This window comes from Oryctolagus cuniculus, chromosome 3 (genome assembly GCF_051225735.1).
Source record: "Oryctolagus cuniculus isolate XC-2025 breed Fujian yellow rabbit chromosome 3, ASM5122573v1, whole genome shotgun sequence".
NCBI lineage: Eukaryota > Metazoa > Chordata > Mammalia > Lagomorpha > Leporidae > Oryctolagus > Oryctolagus cuniculus.
Window position 1 is genome coordinate 63,689,265 of NC_142869.1, and position 20,325 is coordinate 63,709,589.

The 20,325-nt window shown below is 40.7% G+C and overlaps 1 protein-coding gene across 27 annotated transcripts in view; it reads left to right on the forward strand.

Moving 5' to 3' along the window:
- The window catches only part of NFE2L2 (NFE2 like bZIP transcription factor 2), a 184,336-nt gene that overhangs the window by 35,686 nt on the left and 128,325 nt on the right, over window positions 1–20,325 (forward strand). For 11 of the 27 annotated variants that reach the window (XM_089328094.1, XM_051849403.3, XM_070070631.2 and 8 more), the window contains one exon: window positions 4,716–4,811. The exons of the other annotated variants lie outside the window; for them this stretch is intronic. The gene's annotated coding sequence lies outside the window, so the exon portion shown is untranslated. The remainder of the gene's footprint in view (window positions 1–4,715; window positions 4,812–20,325) is intronic. 27 annotated transcript variants of the gene reach the window in all.

The window sequence follows — 20,325 nt, forward strand, 5'->3', positions numbered from 1 at the left end:
CTAGCTCAAAGTGAGGTACATACTTTTTTTTTTAAAGGTTTATTTATTTATTTGAAAGGCAGAGAGAGGGAGAGAGAGAGAGAGAGAAAGAGAGAAAGAGAAAGAGATCTTCCATCTGTTGGTTCATTCCCCAGTTGGCCACAACAACCGGAGCTGTGCTGATCCAAAGCCTGGAGCCAAGAGCTTCCTCTGGGTCTTCCAATGCAGATACAGGGGCCCAAGCACTTGGGCCATCTTCTACTGCTTTCCCAGGCCATAACAGGGAGCTGGATCAGAAGTGGAGCAGCCAGAACTTGAACCAGTGCTCATATGGGATGCTGGCACCACTGGCAGCAGCTTTACCTGCTATACCACAGCGCCGGCCCTGAGGTACATGCTTTAGTATGTACCGACAAGTCCTATAATTTATAATGCTCCACCTCACCACCCCCATCTGCCAAGTCTGGATTTAGATAGGAGGCAGGAAGAAAAGGGGTTGAGACTAGCAGGCTCTTGGAGAAGGGGCACATATGGTCTTCAAAAAATTCATAAAAAATGTTATAGAAAAAAATGCATGGATTTCCATATTTGGGGCACCAAAAATGAACATGGCTTTTGATTCAATTTTCCATGGACCGTTTCTTTTTTTTTTTTAACTTTTATTTAATGAATATAAATTTCCAAAGTACAGCTTATGGATTACAGTGGCTTCCCCCCCATAACGTCCCTCCCACCCGCAACCCTCTCCTTTCCCACTCCCTCTCCCCTTCCATTCACATCTAGATTCATTTTCGATTATCTTTATGTACAGAAGATCAGTTTAGCATACATTAAGTAAAGATTTCAACAGTTTGCTCCCACACAGAAACATAAAATGAAAAATACTGTTTGAGTACTAGTTATAGCATTAAATCTCAATGTACAGCACACTAAGGACAGAGATCCTACGTGAGGAGTAAGTGCACAGTGACTCCTGTTGTTGACTTAACAAATTGACACTCTTGTTTATGGCATCAGGAATCACCCTAGGCTCTTGTCATGAGCTGCCAAGGCTATGGAAGCCTCCTGAGTTCACTGACTCTGATCATATTTAGACAAGGCCATGGTCAAAGTGGAAGTTCTCTCCTCCCTTCAGAGAAAGGTACCTCCTTCTTTGATCACCCATTCTTTCCACTGGGATCTCACTCACGGAGATCTTTCATTTAGGGTTTTTTTTTTTTTTTTTCCCCCAGAGTGTGTTGGCTTTCCATGCCTGAAATACTCTCATGGGCTTTTCAGCCAGATCCGCATGCCTTAAGGGCTGATTCTGAGGCCAGAGTGCTGTTTAGGACATCTGCCATTCTATGGGTCTGCTGTGTATCTCACTTCCATGGACCGTTTCAAGTACCCTCGTATATCCTCAGAAGTGACCACAAAAATATACAAGGTAGTTGGTCCCAGGCATAAGGAAAGGGCTGCCAAGGGACAGAGGATGGAGGGGCATTCTTTCTGATGGAGGGACTTAGAGAAATCTGAGGGTATGAGGAAGGTTTAAATTAGGCTGTGCAATATAAAATGTGGGCAGTTTCAAGCCTAATCTACTAAAAAGTGAATTAACAGCACAGAAGGAGGAGAGCCATAAGTTCAGTTTTCAGACATGGTTGACATTGAAATACCTACAGTTGTACCACCTAGAAGTGTTCCAATTTGGAAGTTGTCACCTAAAGGGAATAGTTCAAACTTCACACACCAAATGGTTGTTGGCTCACGGTGAAAGTAAAAGACACCAGAAAGCTGTTACGGAGGTTATCACCAAAAAGGGAAGAAAGATAATATGGTCACCTGATGTATGCTCAGAGCAATACTGTCATACTGGTAGCCACGAGAGCAGAGTTTTCTGGCAATGAAACCAGGACAGTAGAGGAAGAAAAACTTGGGTTACTTTCAGGGCTTGGCATAGGTAGAGAGTTACTGATGGAGTTGGCCTTTAGGAGTGATTAAAAGATTTCATGAGAGGCCTAAGAAGGATTTAAAATTAGGCAATGAAGGTAACACTTGGAGAAATTGCAAAACCAAAGTTCATATACTTTTTTTTTTTCTTTCACAAGCTTGTCTGGATCCAGCCTTCCAGGAGATTATAGCAAAAATATTCTTGGTTCAGTAGCAAGGTCAAGATGACTGGGCAAGGCCCTAAGGAACTACTGCTAGCTTCTTACTTTTTCCCTAATCTTCCTACTGCCTACATTGTACTTTCAGTCAGTGCTCCACCACTCCCACTACTACTGCCTCATATATTTCTTTTTTGGCCCCAAAATCTATTTCACATGTACAGAAACCCAAAATTAACAAATTTAAAACAAAATTTATAATTTTTGTAGTAAAGCCCAAATCCTATATGCATTTGTGTATGTTTAAACCTTAGGCTTAAATCTTTTTTTTTTTTTTTTTAAGATTTACTTATTTATTTGAAAGAGTTACACAGTAACACAGAGAGAGGAGAGGTAGAGAGAGAGAGAGAGGTCTTCCATCTGTTGGTTGCAATTGGCTGCAACAGCCGGAGCTGTGCTGGTCCGAAGCCAGGAGCCAGGAGCTTACTCTGGGTCTCCCACATGGGTACAGGGGCCCAAGAACTTGGGCCATCTTCTGCTGCTTTCCCAGGCCATAGCAGAGAGCTGGATCGGAAGTGGAATAGCCAGGTGTTGAACCAGCGCCCATATGGAATGCGGCGCTTCAGGCCAGGGCGTTAACCCACTGCGCCACAGCGCCAGCCCCGGACTTAAATCTTAAAATCTAAATGTGAGGAGGCAACCAAAGAATATTTTAGGAATAACCCCTGAAAGTAAAATTAGGCAAAAGCCAGCTTGGTCACATCTGTCAGGTGTATAAAGAATTGCTAGTTAGGCACTACTTCCTTTATTTACATTAGTATCTAGCCGTGAACATAAATCTTTTTTAAAAAAAAAAATTTTATTATTTGAAAGTCAGAGCTACACACAGAGAGGAGAAGCAGAAAGAGAGAGGTCTTCCATCCACTGGTTCACTCCCCAGTTCGCCACAACAGCCAGAGCTGCACCCATCTGAAGCCAGGAGCCAAGAGCTTCTTCTGGGTCTCCCACACAGGTGCAGGGCCCCAAGGACTTGGGCCATCTTCTACTGCTTTCCCAGGCCAAAGCAGAGAGCTGGATCAGAAGTGGAGCAGCTGGGGCCCGAACCAGTGCCTATATGGGATGCTGGCACTGCAGGCAGTGGCTTTACTCGCTACACCACAGCACCGGCCCCACATAAATCTTTTATATTGGATACCACTTAACAAAATCAGGTACAGTGATCCAATTTCACCTCTGTCTAAAATAACTCAGCCACCAGAACACTGAGATTCCAGTCCCAGACTCATTATTAGATAGCTATGATATTATTGACAGGTCAAACTTTTGCAACCTTATTTCTTCATCTAAAAAATAGAAGAAAGTAACATTGACCACCCTCCTTCACATAGTAGCACTGAAAATAAAGCCAGGTAAATATTGGATGGGAACATTTCTTCCTTTTTCTTTATTTAATGAATGCATTTTTTCATAGATACAACTTCAGGAATACAGTAGTTCTTTCCCCCATACTCATTCTCCACCCCCCACCAACTCCCATCCCACCTCCCTCTCCCTCTCCCATCTCCTTCTTCATTATGGTTCATTTTTAGTTTGACTTTATATACAGAGGACCAACTCCATGCTAAGCAAAGACTTCAACAATTTGCACCCACACACATACACAACATATAGGGTACAGTTTGGGAACAAAATTTGCAGTTGATTCTCATAGTACAGCTCATTAGGGAGGGGGGTCCTATATGGGGAGTAAATGCACAATGACTTCTGTAGGAACATTCTTTCAAAACTTGAGTATCATTATGCAAAAGTAAAATATTGTTGTGATAATTTTAGTGTTATAGTAATAAATGCTCTTGTTATTAGTAGCAGCAGTAAATAACTGAAAGACTTTATTTTCATACAGTCTCACAGCAAAATCCCTGAAGACTACATATTAGAATCTTCGGAAACATTAACAGAAAAAATCCATCTGGCATATCACTGTGTTCAGCAAAAGGCAGGGAGAGAGACAAGGAGAGGATGGTCTTCTTTCAAAGAAAAAAAGATGGGACATGCATTTGGCACAGTGGTTAAGACACTGCTTGGGTTGCCCACATCTTGTATCAGAGTGCTGGGGTTTGAGTTCCAGCTCTGCTTCCAATTCGTTTCCTGTTAATTTGCACCCTGGGAAGCAGTAGGTGATGGCTCAAGTCCTATATCCCTGCCACTGACGTGGGAGATCCAGATTACAATCTTAGCTCCTGGTTTCTTCAGCCAGGTCCAGCCTGACTTCTGTAGGCATTTGAGGAGTCAACTGGTGGATGGAAGATCGATCTCTCTCTCTCTCTCATAAATAAATAATTTTTTTTAAATTAAACTGTCAAGCTTAAGAAAGAAAAAGAGGGAGAAAGGAGGAGGAAGAAGAAAAGAGAGAAAGAGGGAGACGGAGCATATGGGGAAATTGGAGCAAAGGGAGGTGAGAGAAGTCAGGAGAATGGGAAGGGAAAGACGACCTTAACTGACCACCTGGGTCCTCCTGAAACTCCCTTTGTTAGAGTTACCAAATGGGTTCTTCTGGAAGGGATACTTCAGCGAGAGACCATTTGGAGCACTAACTGAACTCAGTAATCAGCTGTCCATCCTGTCTGGGATATGTTCTGATCTTCACAGGTGGCCCTTGGGGAATGAGACCACAAAGAAAGCAGATTTTATGGCAACACTAAATAAAATTTGCAGAAAACGGGCAAGGAAATCTCTGGCTCAGTGGTGAGTCATTGTTTTGTGTGAGAGCCAACTTTGGGGAAAATGTTTCTGGTAGCATTTTATTTAAATTCTAAATGAAACCACTTTCTTTTATCCAATCTCTGGGAGAAAATATATATATTTTTATGATCCATATTACCTATTAAATAGAAAAATGTCAATGAGTAAATTAGCATAGCTTCTTAAGCATTTAATTTTTTTATAGTTTTTTTTTTAATTTAATAAAGGTGAATTTACAAAGTGCAACTTTTGTATTGTTGTGGCTCCCCCCCAACCTCCCTCCCTCCCATGGCCCTCCCCTCTCCCACTCCCTCTCCCATCCCGCCCTTCATCAAGTTTCATTTTCAATTACCTTCATATACTGAAGATCAACTTAGTATATACTAAGCAAGGATTTCAACAGGCTGCACTCACACAACCGAACCAGGAATAGGGTATTGTTTGACTAGTAGTGTTGTTTTTAAGTTTCATAGTTAAACACATTAAGGACAGAGATCTTACGTGGGGAGCATGTACCGAGTGACTCCCGTTGTTGATTTAACAGTTGGCACTCTTATTTATGATGTCAGCAATCACCCGAGACTCTTGCTATGAGCTGTCTAGGCTATGGAAGCCGCTTGAGTTCACCAACTCTGAACTTGTTTAGTCAAGGCCGTATCACAGTGGAGGTTCCTTCCTCCCTTCAGAGAAAGGCACCTCTCTCCTTGATGGCCTGATCCTTCAAGCATTTAATTTTTAATATCTGAATATAGCTGAAGATTAGCGAAACAGAAGCAGTCTTGGAGTTTTATTTTTATTTTGATTAGCAGCATTGGAGAACTAGTACAGTGAAAGTGGCTGGGGTTCAGAAAAGGAGAAGGAAGCTGAAAAGGAGGAATAAAACACAAACGTATCAAATAGTAATTGAGAGATGCAGATTTTCTATATTCTCTTTTGAAAGAAACAAAGGGCTTAAATTTCATAGGATTTAATTAGGACATCTTTTTGGGGGGAGATATATGAAAAAACAAAAACACTTTAAAACACATCCAGGATAATCCATAGAGGAACAAGACCCATTCCTTTCTCTCTCTCTCTCTCTCTCTCTGTCCCTCCTTCTCTCGCTTGATCTTACACACATACACACATCCATCATTAATAGTTCCTGAGGTTTATCTTTCATTTATCTGTTTTCTCCTTTAAAAAGCCTAGGATTATTCCCTTTTTTATATGTTTTGGAAGAAAATGTAGGTGCAATATTAAGGAAATGAGCTTAATAACTTACTAAGTGAAGTAGAAAGTCTAACCCTACAATTAATAGTTTACGATTTTGTTGTTGTTGTCTTGAATTACTTAGGAAAAAGAGGATAGACAGAGGGAGAGAGTAAAAATCACCAGGTTGGTGAGAATGAAACATGGCTGCACCCTTACCAAGAGCCAAAAGGCACAGCCCCGTAATGCAGAGGGGCCTGAGCTGGTTTCAACTGTAGGACCAGCACTGATTTCAGACAGCATTCTGCTCTTTCAGCTGAAAATATGGGAAATGGAGTGGCACAAATAAGTACCCTCCTTGACTATCCCAAATATCTCAGATAATGAATGTGCCCTTCACCCTGCTGGATTGAAGCCCACTGTTCCACTCTATGCAGATGAAGGAGGATCCTTTCGAGCAGTAAAAATAGAAGGATAAGGTGATTATCTATATTATATCATATAGATAATATTCTTTTCTAATTAAAAAGCAATTAATTAGGAAAAGTAATGTTTTTAAAAGTAATGTTCAATGTAGCAAAATTAGAACATACAAAAATAATAAATAAAAATAGTTCAAGATTCCAGCCCATATAGAGATGCAGATAAAATTTATTGTATTTCTACCTAATACTTTTTTCCTTAATACTAGACTGTCTTTGCTTAGTACAAGAAAAATCTAGTCATTTGATGCTTTCAGCACAGGAAATGAAAGAAAACACAAAAATGACACAAAGAGAGAGAAACAATAACTGCATCCAGTTGAGCTGTGGGAAGCTGTACCGGCATCCGCAAGTGAGTAGCAGAAGAAAGCAAGCAGTTGTGAGAAATCAGCAGAGTGCAGTGGGAAGCACAAGGGACTGTGTCCTGCACTGACAGCTGCCTCCTCCATGATGTTCAGGAAGTTGTTTTCCTCCTCTAAGCTTCATTTTCCTCATCTTTGAAATAGAGGAGATTTGGGGCCAGCTCTGTGGCATAGTGGGTAAAGCTGCCACCTGCAGTGCCAGATCTCTTTCTCTCTCTCTCTCTCCCTTTCAAATAAAATAGAGTAGTTCAGGGCAGGCATTTAGCCTAGCATTTAAGGCACCCGTGTCCCATATTGGAGTACCTGGATTTAATTCCTGGCTCATGCTCCTCACTCTAGCTTCTAGTTAATGCAGACCCTGAGTACTAATGGCTCAAATAATTAGGTCCCTGCCACCCACATGTAAGACCTGGACTGACTCCTCAACTGCCAGCTTTGACCTTGGCCCAGCCATTGCAGGAATTTGGTGGGTGAATCAGTGGATGGAAGATTCTCTTTCTCTCTCCCTCTCTCCCTTTCTCCCTCTCTCTCCCTCAAATTGATAAATTAGTTATATAAAATAGGAGACTGCAGCTCTGCAGTTCTACAAACATTATAAGGTATTTTGCTCTGTGCTGGAGACCAAAGATGACAGGCAGAAATTTTCTAGTCTAATGTAGTGAAATTTGCACCTTATAAATGAAAATGAAGAAAAATGTTGTGATATCCTTAAGATGCACCCTAAGTTTAGAAGAAGATAATCTGTAAATTCTTGGTTTAGTGGAGTGAACAAGATGCTACTCAAAGTTCCCCAGATTCTAAATATCTGTGATTTAGTGTCACCAAAAGTCAAGTGTGTCTTCAAGATACCACCTCTAAACCAATATTGATCATTCTCATGCTCAGAGTAATTAGTTAATTTTCTCAGGGTCCAGGAGAACCCTACTTTCAAAGAGAATGGAAACCACAGCTATGTACTCTATCACAAATTTAAATTCCCTAATTACCCAAAGCCAAGTTTTGCCAAAAATGAGCAATAAAAATCTATTCTTACTCCAAATCCTTCCCCTTCTGATTCTTCTCTTCTTAACCAGTCTACTTTAATCCAGAAACACAGCACTTTGGAACTTTCTCTTCCATCACTTATGAAAACCTATTAGGAAAGTGATAGATATAATTTACAGCCTAGTCTGTTTCTTCCAGTGATATTTGTACTAAAATTTTATATCTAATTATTTAATAAAATTTCTTTCTCTTTGTTGAAGGAATTTGGGCTGTCAATGAGTAGATGGAAAATGTAAGTGTCAATACAAAAAGACTTTCATGGGTTCCCTACATTTATACCAGATATGAGAAGCGTTCGTTAGAGAGTCTTCAAATTCTGGAACAATGAGGATTATGTTTCTTATGTGTCATTCCCCAAATTTCACTGATAAGGACGTTTTTTTCACCCTACTTGGAGCTACATATAAACATAGTTTTACACTTGATCTTAGCCAAAAGGCCAAGAAGTTGTGAACATAGTTTTAACTTTTGAGCAAATACAGAAAAAACATTCCAGTTACTTCAAGTCCTGAATGAAATGTAATATCCAAAAATCATTTCAAGGGCTGGAAGAGGGAATTTTTTTGCTTTGTTTCTGTCTTTCAGTGAAGCTGAAAGGATTCAGGAAGGTTATTTCATTTTAAATGAAAAACAATTTGAATTTATAGTTGATACATTTACAGATAAATGATTTCTTCTAGATCAGTGTTGTCCAACAGAACTTCTACATTGGTGGAAATGTTCTATGACTATGCTGTCTAGTTAGTAATCACTAGCCCCTGTGGCTTTTGAGTACTTGAAATTCAGAAACTGAACTTCAGATTTTCATTAATTTTAGTTGAATTTAAGTTACACCATGTGGGTAATGGATACCACATTAACACAGTTCCAGATAATTCTTTATGGTGACAAATATAGTATTCTGACCCTGACAAAGGAACCTCATCCAAATAGACTAAGTGAATTTTTACAGTCCCAATCTTTTGTAATTATATTGGTTACCCAAAGACTACTTGTATTAACAAACCAGAAAATCTATAGAATTGACATGGAAACCCTATTGGATTAACAGCACAAACCAACATATTGCTATTTAACTAGATTCCAATAGGCCTGAGACCACCCCTCAAAGTGATACCAAGAAAGCCAACAGTGTTTTTTTATGCTTCCCCAAAATTGTGCCTGTTGGGAGCTTTTTGTGTTTCTGTGTCACCCGCTGTTACAGGAGACTTCTGAAAAATCCCCTATGACTGAAGACCACAATTTTCCTCACTAATGGAGTTAGGAGACTATGACTATTGTCTATTGTTCTTAAGCAAGACCTTTGGAGCCCTTCCAAGAAATAATTTCAAATTCTGTTATGAGGGAAGAGAATTACACATGTCTAAAAGTCCTTTGTTAAAAATTTGTTTTTTGATAAGTATGTCTTTATATAAAGGCTTTTTATTAAAAATCCCCCTTTGAGATTATGTTTGCTAACTTTTCTGATATATTTCTATTTAACAAAGAAAAGATGAGGACAAAGCTTTTCCATCAGTGTTCCAAAAAAGATAAGATTAATTTCTGTCCTGATTAAAATATTAAGGAGGTCCAACCATTGCCACTGCCCATTTTCGGAGTAGTTGTGATTGCCAGGACCTCAATTACCTATTCCTTGTAACCCAAAGTCCAATGAGTTCAACTCACTGCAGAGGCCACTAGTTGCAAGAGCAAATCTGCAGAGATCTCTGACCAGCCTCTTCATACCTACTTCCATTGTCACATGGAGAGAATAGAATTCATTAGAGATTGTAAAGTTATATTTACCTGTAGAGCTAGAAATCCTCCCCTTTATAGAATACTGAGGGGTATAGAAAAGAGGCCTGGACCTTGGCTGCCCTGGGGAAGGGTCCTAGGAAACAGATTGCAGAAACTTTGAGGAACCTTTGGCAAGAGTGCTTGGTTTCCTGAGTTGTTAAGAAAGTTGTTAGGAAACTGAGGACTGTAGTGAAGGAAGAATATTTGTTTTAGACAATAACAGATGCTGGTATGAATAAAAACAGGTGGTAGCAATCACTTCCTAGGCAGGAGCCCAGAGAAAGGAATCCACACTTGGATCCTGTCTCAGTTTAAGATTCTTTGAAATGTGGCAGAGAAGTTCTCTATTGCTTTCAACAATTTTCTTGCTTTCTTTGCTTTCCCTACTCAAATCTCTGTATGCGTTTGGGCCTTGCTTTCCATACTATTTTACACCAAAAGTTGCACTTAGAGCCCATCTTATATAAACCCTTTGCTTCTTTAAAACTGAGGAAATGAAGCCAGACTTGCTAAGGGTCAGCCAGTTATTACCTGAACTCCTGGCCCAGGGCTTGCCACAAAGTTCCAGTTTCCACAAGAGCAGCCAAGCAACTCTGCTTCCAGGCTCCTTCTCCTTTATGTTATAAGATGATAGAAGTTGGAGACTATACATTTGTGCTAAGAATGTATAGGTTCCTCAGGACTTTGGGTCAGCCCTGTCTTGCACTGTGTTGTACTTGTGCTTTAATTCAACAGATATTTACTAAGTAACTCCAGTGTCTAAGCCTTAGTATTAAGTGTTGCTACAGCAAGTAAGAGCTTCAAACAGTTGCAGCTAAGATTCTCTCTAGAGGGTTATTTCATCCCCACCCAAACAGGAAGACCTGGGGAATGCACACAAGTACATTTCTCTAACTCCCACAATTAGTCCCTATTTACTCAGCTTCCTTTTCTTTCTGATTGCAGGTTTCCTCTTTTCTGTCTCCCTGGCGTCTTTCCTGTTGTCTCTGTTCAATGTTGAACACAAGGTTCTGGGAAAGGATTGAAAGTGCTTAGGGTGTGACTCCACAAGCCAAATCTTGCACATGGGGATTAGGAAAAAGATGACTGATTCTCGCAGTTCTGGTCTTATTTGGGCCTAGGTTGGGAGTGTGTGGATTCTGAAATAAAGAGAAAGAGCATATAACTGAGGTGGTACAGAATTGTTGATATAAAAGCTGGTCCCTGTTTGAAGATAATCCACTCTGTACCACACACATGCACGCATGCACCTGCGCACACAGACACCCAGTTGACCTGGCATGCTCTCTCTTCGGAGCTTGCCCTCCTCCTCCAACCTTTCTTCTCATCACCACTGTCTCCACCCTAGTACAAGTCACTCTCATTTCTTTGGACTCAACAGGTCTCTGTAGCCTTCAGACTGGTCTTTTCATGCCTATTGTTGTCTCACTTTGAGTCTTTTTCCATTCTGTACTTTGTGTGAACTTTCAAAAATGCGTTCCTTCCTGGTATGCCATGACTCAAATCATGAATGGGTCTCATTAGGCCATGCACAAAAAGGCTTCCGTCCACCTCCCTAGCTTTCTCAGTCTTCACCCACTTGGCAACCACTACCAGCCCTGACGCCAGCCTTCGTACCCCTACTTTTCCTTCAGTGCTCAACTCAAATGTCTCTTCTCCAAAGGAGACTTCCCTCCCACCCTAGACTATTAAAGATATCCCCCTGGCATCTTCACTTCTTCACACTGCTTTTACAGTTGGGATTGTACAATTATTGTTTAACAACTGTCTCTCTGGTCAGAATATAAACTTAGGGGTTGGCACTATGGAGCAGATAAAGCCTCCGCCTGCAGCACCAGCATCCCATGTGGGTGCTGGTTCTAGTCCCAGCTGCTCCTCTTCCAATCCAGCTGTCTGCTGTGGCCTGGGAAGGCAGTGGAGGATGGCCCAGGTGCTTGGGCCCTTGCACCTGGGGGACCCAGGGGAGGCTCCTGGCTCTTGGCTTCAGATCAGCTTCAGCTCCAGCCATTGCAGCCATTTTGGGGGTGGAGCAGTGGATGGAAGACCTTCCTCTCTGTCTCTCCCTCTGTCTGTAACTCTGCCTCTCAAATAGATAAAAATATTAAAAAAAGAAGAAGAAGAAGGAGGAGGAGGAGGAGAAGAAGAAGAAGGGAAGGAGGAAGGAAGGGAGGGAGGGAGGGAATGAGGGAGGGAGGGAGGAAGGAAGGAAGGAAGGAAGGAAGGAAGGAAGGAAGGAAGGAAGGAAGGAGAAAAAGAAGAGTACCATAGCCATCTTGTTCACAGCTTTCTCCCAGTGCCCAGCACAAAGGTGGAGATTGTTAAATACTTGTTGAACAAATGGCCACATTCGTATTGTAGAGATTCATGTGGACTCTTCTTTGACAGGGTTCCTGGAGCAGAAGGAACCTACCCTATTTGAGTGTAGTCTTTGTATTGTTAGACTTTTAACTTTGCTTTAGATTATTACTATCTTCTGTGTTTTTATGTGTCATTGCCAAAGGTGAGAAAGAGCTCACAGGTGGAAATGCAGCTGGCAGGTGCAGCCATACCAGTGTCCTCAGAACACACCCTGTGTTTTCCCATTTCCCTTAGATACTGGAACCACTAACAGCCTTAGAATGACAAGTCTTAAATTCTGATTCTCAGACAACTGAACTAAGTTCTCCTAAAGGCACCAACCACATACCACTTTGTCTCTGAAAGCCTGCCTCTTCTTGTCAGAGTTTCCCTCCTCTTGCCAAAGCACTTTTTTTCTACTCATGTTTAGCAGTTATGGTATAGTTGTTTTGATACCCATCTGCCTAACCTGTTGGACACTGATCTCCAAGGGCAGGTATGCTGGAGTGATGTATTATCTGAATCATCTTTGTATCCTCAACATTTATCCCAATATTGGGTGTTTGTTAAATGAAATGAATTTTTTATTGGCATAGTAGTCGAGTTCTTTAATCTATCATTTCTATTCAATTCCATAATATATCCTCCCTCACATCCACCAAAAAGTAGAGAACAGAGACATTCTGTCCTCTTTGCCCTTCTTGTGAAAAGGCTTCCAAAATTACTGAGAAAGAAGAAAGAAGCAGGGAGACTTACATAGAGAACAAACCAAGAAATGCAAATACATACATACATTGGGTGTGGTGTATGTTTAAAACTCTACAGCTTTTCCTCAAATCACAAGTGTAAAATGCCAAGGGCATCTGGCCAAGGGAAGCTGCTGAAACTGACATTTCAAAATAAGTAAATAAATAAATATAAAAAAGGAAAAAGCAATAGTTCACATGATAATTTGAAAGCTCCTTATTGTTAATTCTTGGAAGAAGCACAATACTGCACATTGTAGTCTTTGAGGTGGAAATCATCTTCCATAATGCATAAACATCTAAAAATAATGTATTCACCAAATCCTTAGATTAGTTTCTAATCCCATTTCTGCACCTATCTATCAAAGTCAGATAGGTCAAGTCAGATTACTATCTACAGTTCGTTGTGTTGCTTATGGGACCTCTCATTACAGATTTAAAAGTAGAAAGCCTCCTAAAGGAGCTTCCTTTTGTTAAATCACCCGCACTGAACCACAGATGAACGTGGGGAAGGATGCAGGAGGCCTTGACAGTCAGGTGAAATTATATTGCTGCCGTCATTGAAGATATGGTATCACATCACATCTAAGGAAACAAACCTTTTTCAGATGAAACTCCTTCTTGCTAAACATCAGTTAATTTTCATTCAAGTGTTTCTTTTTTTTTTTAATGGCATTTAATTAAAAATATATAGGAGGCTATTGTTTTGGACTAAGCTTCTGTACTGGGCCCCAAAAGAGCAGATTAAAAATCCGAGTGGAGTCACTCATGCCAAAGTTCCATGTTACCAAACCAAAACTAAGCTGTTGATGTGACCTTCAGGAGAAAGACTAACAGCCAAATTTCTCAAACAGGCCAGTTTCAGTTGGCATGATAACAAAGTTCCCTCTGCCTTAATCCTTACACAAAATAGGTAATCTGCAGTAACACGTTGTTAACCCACCAAGTATTTTTCTACTGTGGTCTCCTCATTGCTGCCTTAGAAGAAAAAACTGTGAAATGACCCATTCTCTCTTGGTTCTTTGTCTCTGCTTTTTCCATCTCTTCTCTGTCAATGAAACTGCCATCTTCTACTCAGCCCATCAGAACACTTATTCTTTTTTTTTCTTTTTTTTAAACTTTCATTTAATATCAATTTTGAAAGTACAACTTTTGGATTATAGCAGTTTTCCCCCCCATAACCACCTTCCCACCTGCAAACCATCCCATCTCCTACTCTCCCATCCCATTCTTCATTAATATACATTTTTAATTATCTTTATATACAGAAGATCAACTTAGTATATGCTAAGTAAAGATTTCAACAGTTTGCACCCACACAGACACACAAAGTATAAGGTACTGTTTGAATACTAGTTTTACTGTTAATTCATATAGTATAACACATTAAAGACAGAGATCCTACATGGGGAATAAGTGCACAGTGACTCCTGTTAGAACCCTTAATCTATTTTATGGAGTAAAGTGGTACCTGATTCTAGAAGCCAATTAAGTTCTTTGAATTCTTTTTTTTTTTTTTTTAAGATTTATTTTATTTATTTGAAAGGCAGAGCTACAGAGAGAGAGAGGGAGAGACAGGGAGAGAGATCTTCCATCCACTAGTTCACTCCCCAAATGGCCGCAACTACTAAGGCTGGGCCAGGCAGAAGCCAGGAGCCAGGAGCTTCATCTGGGCCACCCATGTGGGTGCAAGGGCCCAAGCACTTAGGCCATCCTCTGCTGCTTTCCCAGGCACTTTAGCAAGGAGCTGAATCGGAAGTGGAGTAGCCGGGACTCAAATCACTGCAGGCAGTGGCTGAACCTGCTTAGCTACAATGCCGGCCCCTTTAAGTTCTTGTGATCGTTTCCTTTGACAGATCAAAATCCTGTTACTCTAGTAATGTGATAGGGCAGAACTGTTCATCAGGAAGCCTGCACTCTAGATCTGGCTGAGCTGCTATAAGCTGTGCTGTCTTAAACTCTTCATATTGACAGTTGCCACTTAGTGGGCACAACTCTGCTCTCTGTGATAGACACATTACAGATATTGTTCTTTTACATTCTCAAATAACTGTTCATGATCAATGCCATTAGCCTCACTATACAGATGACTACAATGGGCACAGAGAAGTTAAGTGCGTTATGTCTCCATATCCAGGAGGGACTGATTTCAAGACCCCCCTCATATACCAAAATCTGCAGATGCTCAAGCCCTTTTATAAAATGGGGTCATATTTGCATATAACCCATGTATACCCTTCCTCTCTTACACTTTCTTTTTTCTTTTAAATATTATTTATTTAGGGGCCCAGCGCCGTGGCTCACTTGGCTAATCCTCCGCCTGCGGCACCGGCATCCCATATGGGCACCAGGTTCTAGTCCTGGTTGCTCCTCTTCCAGTCCAGCTCTCTGTTGTGGCCTGGGAAGGCAGTGGAGGATGGCCCAAGTGCTTGGGCCCTGCACCCACATGGGAGACCAGGAAGAGGCACCTGGCTCCTGGTTTCGGATCGGCACAGCACCGGCCGCAGCGGCCATTTGGGGGGTGAACCAACGGAAGGAAGACCTTTCTCTCTGTCTCTCTCTGTCTCTCACTGTCTGTAACTCTACCTGTCAAATAAATAAATAAAAAATCTTTAAGAAAAGATTATTTATTTATTTGAAAGGCAGAGTTACAGAGAGGCAGAGGCGGAGAGAAAGAGGTCTTCCATCCTCTGGTTCACTCTCCAGATGGCCGCAATGGCCGGAGCTGCACAGATCTGAGGCCAGGAGCCAGGAGATTCTTTCGGGTCTCCCACGCAGGTGCAGGGGCCCAATTACTTGGGCCATCTTCTGCTGCTTTCCCAGGCCATAGCAGAGAGCTGGATCGGAAGTGGAGTAGCCAGGACTAGAACCAGTGCCATATGGAAAGCCAGCACTGCAGGCAGTGACTTTACCCGCCACGCCACAGCAGCCGCCACTCCCCTTACACTTTCAATTAGTCACCTCTAGGTTTTGTATAATACTTAATACAGTGTAAACGTTGTTAAGGAGTAATTACAAGAAAAAATCTATACACGTTCAGGACAGAGTTCTTTTCTTTCGAATATTTTCAGTCAAATATTTTCTATAGTTGGTTGCATCCACAAGAACAGAGGCTGCCTGTCATTTGTCCCAGGTCACTTGACTAATGTAGTAAGTGAGTTCCCAAAGTCCTTGCTTTTCTCATGCACTGAATTTTTTAGACCTTAGTTTCTTTCCAACTGTAAAATGAGGGGATTTAAGTGTGTGGCCTCCAAGGGCAGTATTAAGTAAATATTAACTTATTTGTTGACTTGTTATGGGAAATTTTACACATGTACAGTACAGTGACTCATCCCTCAGCCACAACTGTCATCACCTCCCAGCAGCTCTTTTTTCATCTCTACCTACCTACCTGCTGTCGGGCCCACCCCCACTCCCACTGTATCACAGTGAAGCAGTCCGGAAGCATTGGAACTACAAATATTATGTCAGTATTCATATGAAAGGAAAAAATTAGGGGACAGAAATTAGGTATTGGCAGTTCTTCCATTTTCACTCGTGTGTGAATTTTTGATATAAAATATTCAGGGGCTTAAAGCATTCAAGAAAGTTAAAAGCTTCATGACCAAATTTCAGCAGTTTATAATAATTATAAATAAATTGTTCGGGGCCAGCACTGTGGCGCAGCGGGTTAACGCCCTGGCCTGAAGCACTGGCATCCCATATGGGCACCAGTTTGAGTCCCAGCTGCTCCACTTCTGATCCAGCTCTCTGCTATGGCCTAGGAAAGCAGTAGAAGATGGCCCAAGTCCTCGGGCCCCTGCACCCACCTGGGAGACCCAGAGGAAGTTCCTTGGCTCCTGGCTTCAGATCGGCGCAGCTCTGGCTATTGCAGCCAATTGGGGAATGAACCAGTGGATGGAAGACCTCTCTCTCTCTCTCTCCCTTTCTCTCTCTCCCTCTGCGTAACTCTGACTTTCGAATAAATAAATAAATCTTTAAAAAAGAGTTGTTCAAATTTTCTGGACAGTGCCAGCAGTTTTGAAAATGTGACCACAATACCATTAGCATACCTAAAATATTAACAATAATTTCTTAATATCATCAGATATTCTGTATTTATGTTTTCCTGGTTTTCTCTTTTTTCTAATAGTTTAGTGTATTTTAATAGCAAACTTACAGAAACATCAGGGAAGACAGACAACAATAAAAACATGTACTCATATGCACAGCAACTCAGAAAAGCATAACAAATGTATTGTACCTACTATATGATAAAAATGCTACTAACACCATTTAGTTGCTATCAATAATAAAGTTTTTTTTAATTCTGTTGTGGCATAGTCCAGAAAAAATTAACAGGTTGATTTGTGCTACAAAGTTAAACTGCTGAAACTTGTTCACAGAAACATTTGCCTTGCATGAATGCTTTATGTCCCTGCTTTATATTAAAAATTCACACACAAGTGAAAATGGAAAACTGCCAACACCTAGTCCCCTATTGATATTCAAATGAGCATACTTGATCCTGTGGTGGAAAAAATACCTAACATTCAAAATTTCCAATAATGGGAAGATCTTTTTGAGAATGAAATATTGGAATGGTTCCCATCACAGTGGATTCCTACACACCCTACACATGTGCAGAATGTTAGCTGGGTGTCTCTTGGTATAATTGTTAACACGTTGCGCATGGATAGCTCACAGCTTGATGTCTTCAAAAAGGCCAACCACATAGACTTTATCAGCCTCTGCAAAGCACCCAATAGCTGTGCTTTGGAGGCACAGACCTGTTTTGAAGTTCTGGGCAAATTCTCCTACCAGACACTAGTAAGGAAGTTTGCACAAAAGTTAAGAAGACTTCTGATAACATCTGGTTTCACAGAGGACCAAAGTACCTTTCCCTGTAACAATGAGGTTTCTTTATTGCTCTGGTAGAAAGTGATTTAAGTTCTTTTTTTACCCAACAGGAACTTTTATAATCATTCAGTGAAGATACTGTTTTCCTTTCTTACCCCTACAAGCCTTTATTTATACACATTTCTGGAAACTTCACAATAACACAAGTGATGATTTTATATGATTCTGGAAGTTCTAGCCAAAATAATAAGCTAAAAACATGAGTTATAACTATGGGGAAACAAAATTATCAGTACCTGGAACCAATATGCTTACAAGCAAATAAAAAGGTAGAATAAGAAAATTATGAGTACAAACTTGTAAGCCTAACAGACTTTAAAATCTATTTTGGTGGAGCCAGCTAACATGCTGGGATCAATCAGTAAATGTAATTGAATTTAAATATAATTAATTGTATCATTTTCAGCTCTTTTAAATTTAATTCCACTGAATTTCTTAAGAATTACTTAGAATGACAGATGTCTGTGATACTGCCTTCCCCCAAATCTCTTTCTTAAGAACTGATATTAGATGTTTAAATCCAATTGAAAAATTATCCCAGTAAAAAATAAGAGTGGGAATAAGAGAGGATGGAGATGTACAGTTTGACACACATTCCCACAGACTTACCCCTAAGGGTAAAGCTAAAAACTTGCTTTGGGACTCCAAATCCTATTAAGCTGGGTGGTACTAATGCTGTCTTACTAGTTAAAGTGATCATTTTAAGTGTGTGACTGATCATAAAGATAGGAATAAGTGTCAAAGGGATCACATAAATAAGACCAAGTGTCTGCTAATAACAACAGATAGAATTAAAAAGGGGAAAATGATCCAACATGGGAAGCAGGCCATACAGCAGACTCATAGAATGACAAATGCCCTAAACAGCACTCTGGCCTCAGAATCAGGCCTTTAGGCATTTGGATCTGGCTGAAAAGCCCATGAGAGCATCTCAGGCATGGAAAGCCAAGACACTGTGGGAAAAACTGACCTACATGAAGGATTTCTGTGAGTGAGATCCCAGTGGAAAGAAGGGGCCATCAAAGAAGGAGGTAACCTTTCTCTGAAAAGAGAACTTCCACTTTGTTTATGGCCTTGTCTAAATACTGACGGAATCTGTGAACTCAAAAGGCTTACATAGCCTTAGCAGCTCATGACAAGAGCCTCGGGTGATCACTGACATCATAAATAAGCATGTCAATTTTTTAAAAAAAGATTTACTTATTTATCTGAAAGAGTTACATACAGAGAGAGAGTGAGAGAGAGAGAGAGAGAGGTCTTCTATCCACTGATTCACTCCCCAATTGACCACAACAGCTGGAGATGCGCCAATCGGAAGCCAGGAGCCAGGAGCTTCTTCTGGGTCTCCCACATGGGTGCAGGGGCCCAAGGATTTGGGCCATCTTTTACTGCTTTCCCAGGCCATAGCAGAGAGCTGGATTGGAGTACAGCAGCTGGGTCTCAAACTGGCACCCATATGGGTTGCCGGTACTGCGGGCAGCAGCTTTACCTGCTACGCCACAGCTCCGGCCCCAGTGTCAGTTGTTAAATCAACAACATGAGTCACTGAGTACTTGTTCCCCATGTAGGACCTCTGTTCTTAATGAGTTGTACTATGAGAATTAATGGTAAAACTGGTCTTCAAACAGTACTTTATACTTTGTGTGTCTGTGTGGGTGCAAACTATTGAAATCTTTACTTAGTATAGAGTTGGTCTTCTGTATATAAAGTTAGTTAAAAATGAATATTAATAAAGAATGGGATAGGAGAGAGAGTAGGAGGTGAGACAGGAGTGAGGGTGGGAGGGCAGGTATTGGGGGGAAGAACCACTGTATTCCTAAAGCTGTACCTATGAAATTTATATTTATTAAATGAAAGCTTTCTAAAAAAAAAGAGAGAGAGCTGATATCCCCTTCCCCCTCCACACTCACATGGTTCCAGCCAGACCTTTTCTGTGCTTGCATGATCTTACTGCCCAGGTTAAACCTAATGGATCAAGAAGAAGGCACCTGATCAATGCCAGTAAAATCACAGGCCTTCCTCTGGATTTTTCAAGCTGGAATCAAAAGGGAGTCAGCCACATGGTTGTTAAAGAACACTGACCAAGAATGCTGTTGGTGTCCCTGTTTTTTGCTTCGAGAGGAAATTCTGTGTTCAGTGGGAGTGGAGGAAGCTGGCCAAAGTGAATGACAGAATTTTGGTGGCAATAGAGTTCCTGCAGTTGTTCCTAAAGTCCAACTGAACCCCTGTCTGTATCTTATGTTAGCTTGTAACCCTTCCTTGGGATCTACAAGCCAATAACTTCTAATCTTTGCCAAAGCTAATTCAAATTAGGTTTCTGTTACTTGGAACCAAAAGGAAATACATAGAATAAACTTTCCATGAGTAATAGATGTATATTTGAGTAATGTCTAGTACTTATATCTTATAGAAATCCTAGCAATTATCCCACTATTATCAATTTGTAAAAATTTAGAAGAATTAATGCATTTTTAATGCATTTCATAAACTTTGATATTCATGGTCAGTGTGGTGGGAGAGGCAGAATGTAAGTCTGGGATAAATTGAGATTAGGCCCTGAATGTTTTGTTATGAAGTTTGGACTTTATCTAGTAGCTTGTGGGATCCATCTGCAGTGTTTTTGAGCAGGGTAATGATATACTGAGATCTTTAGGATATTTAGATAGATAACTTCAGTAAA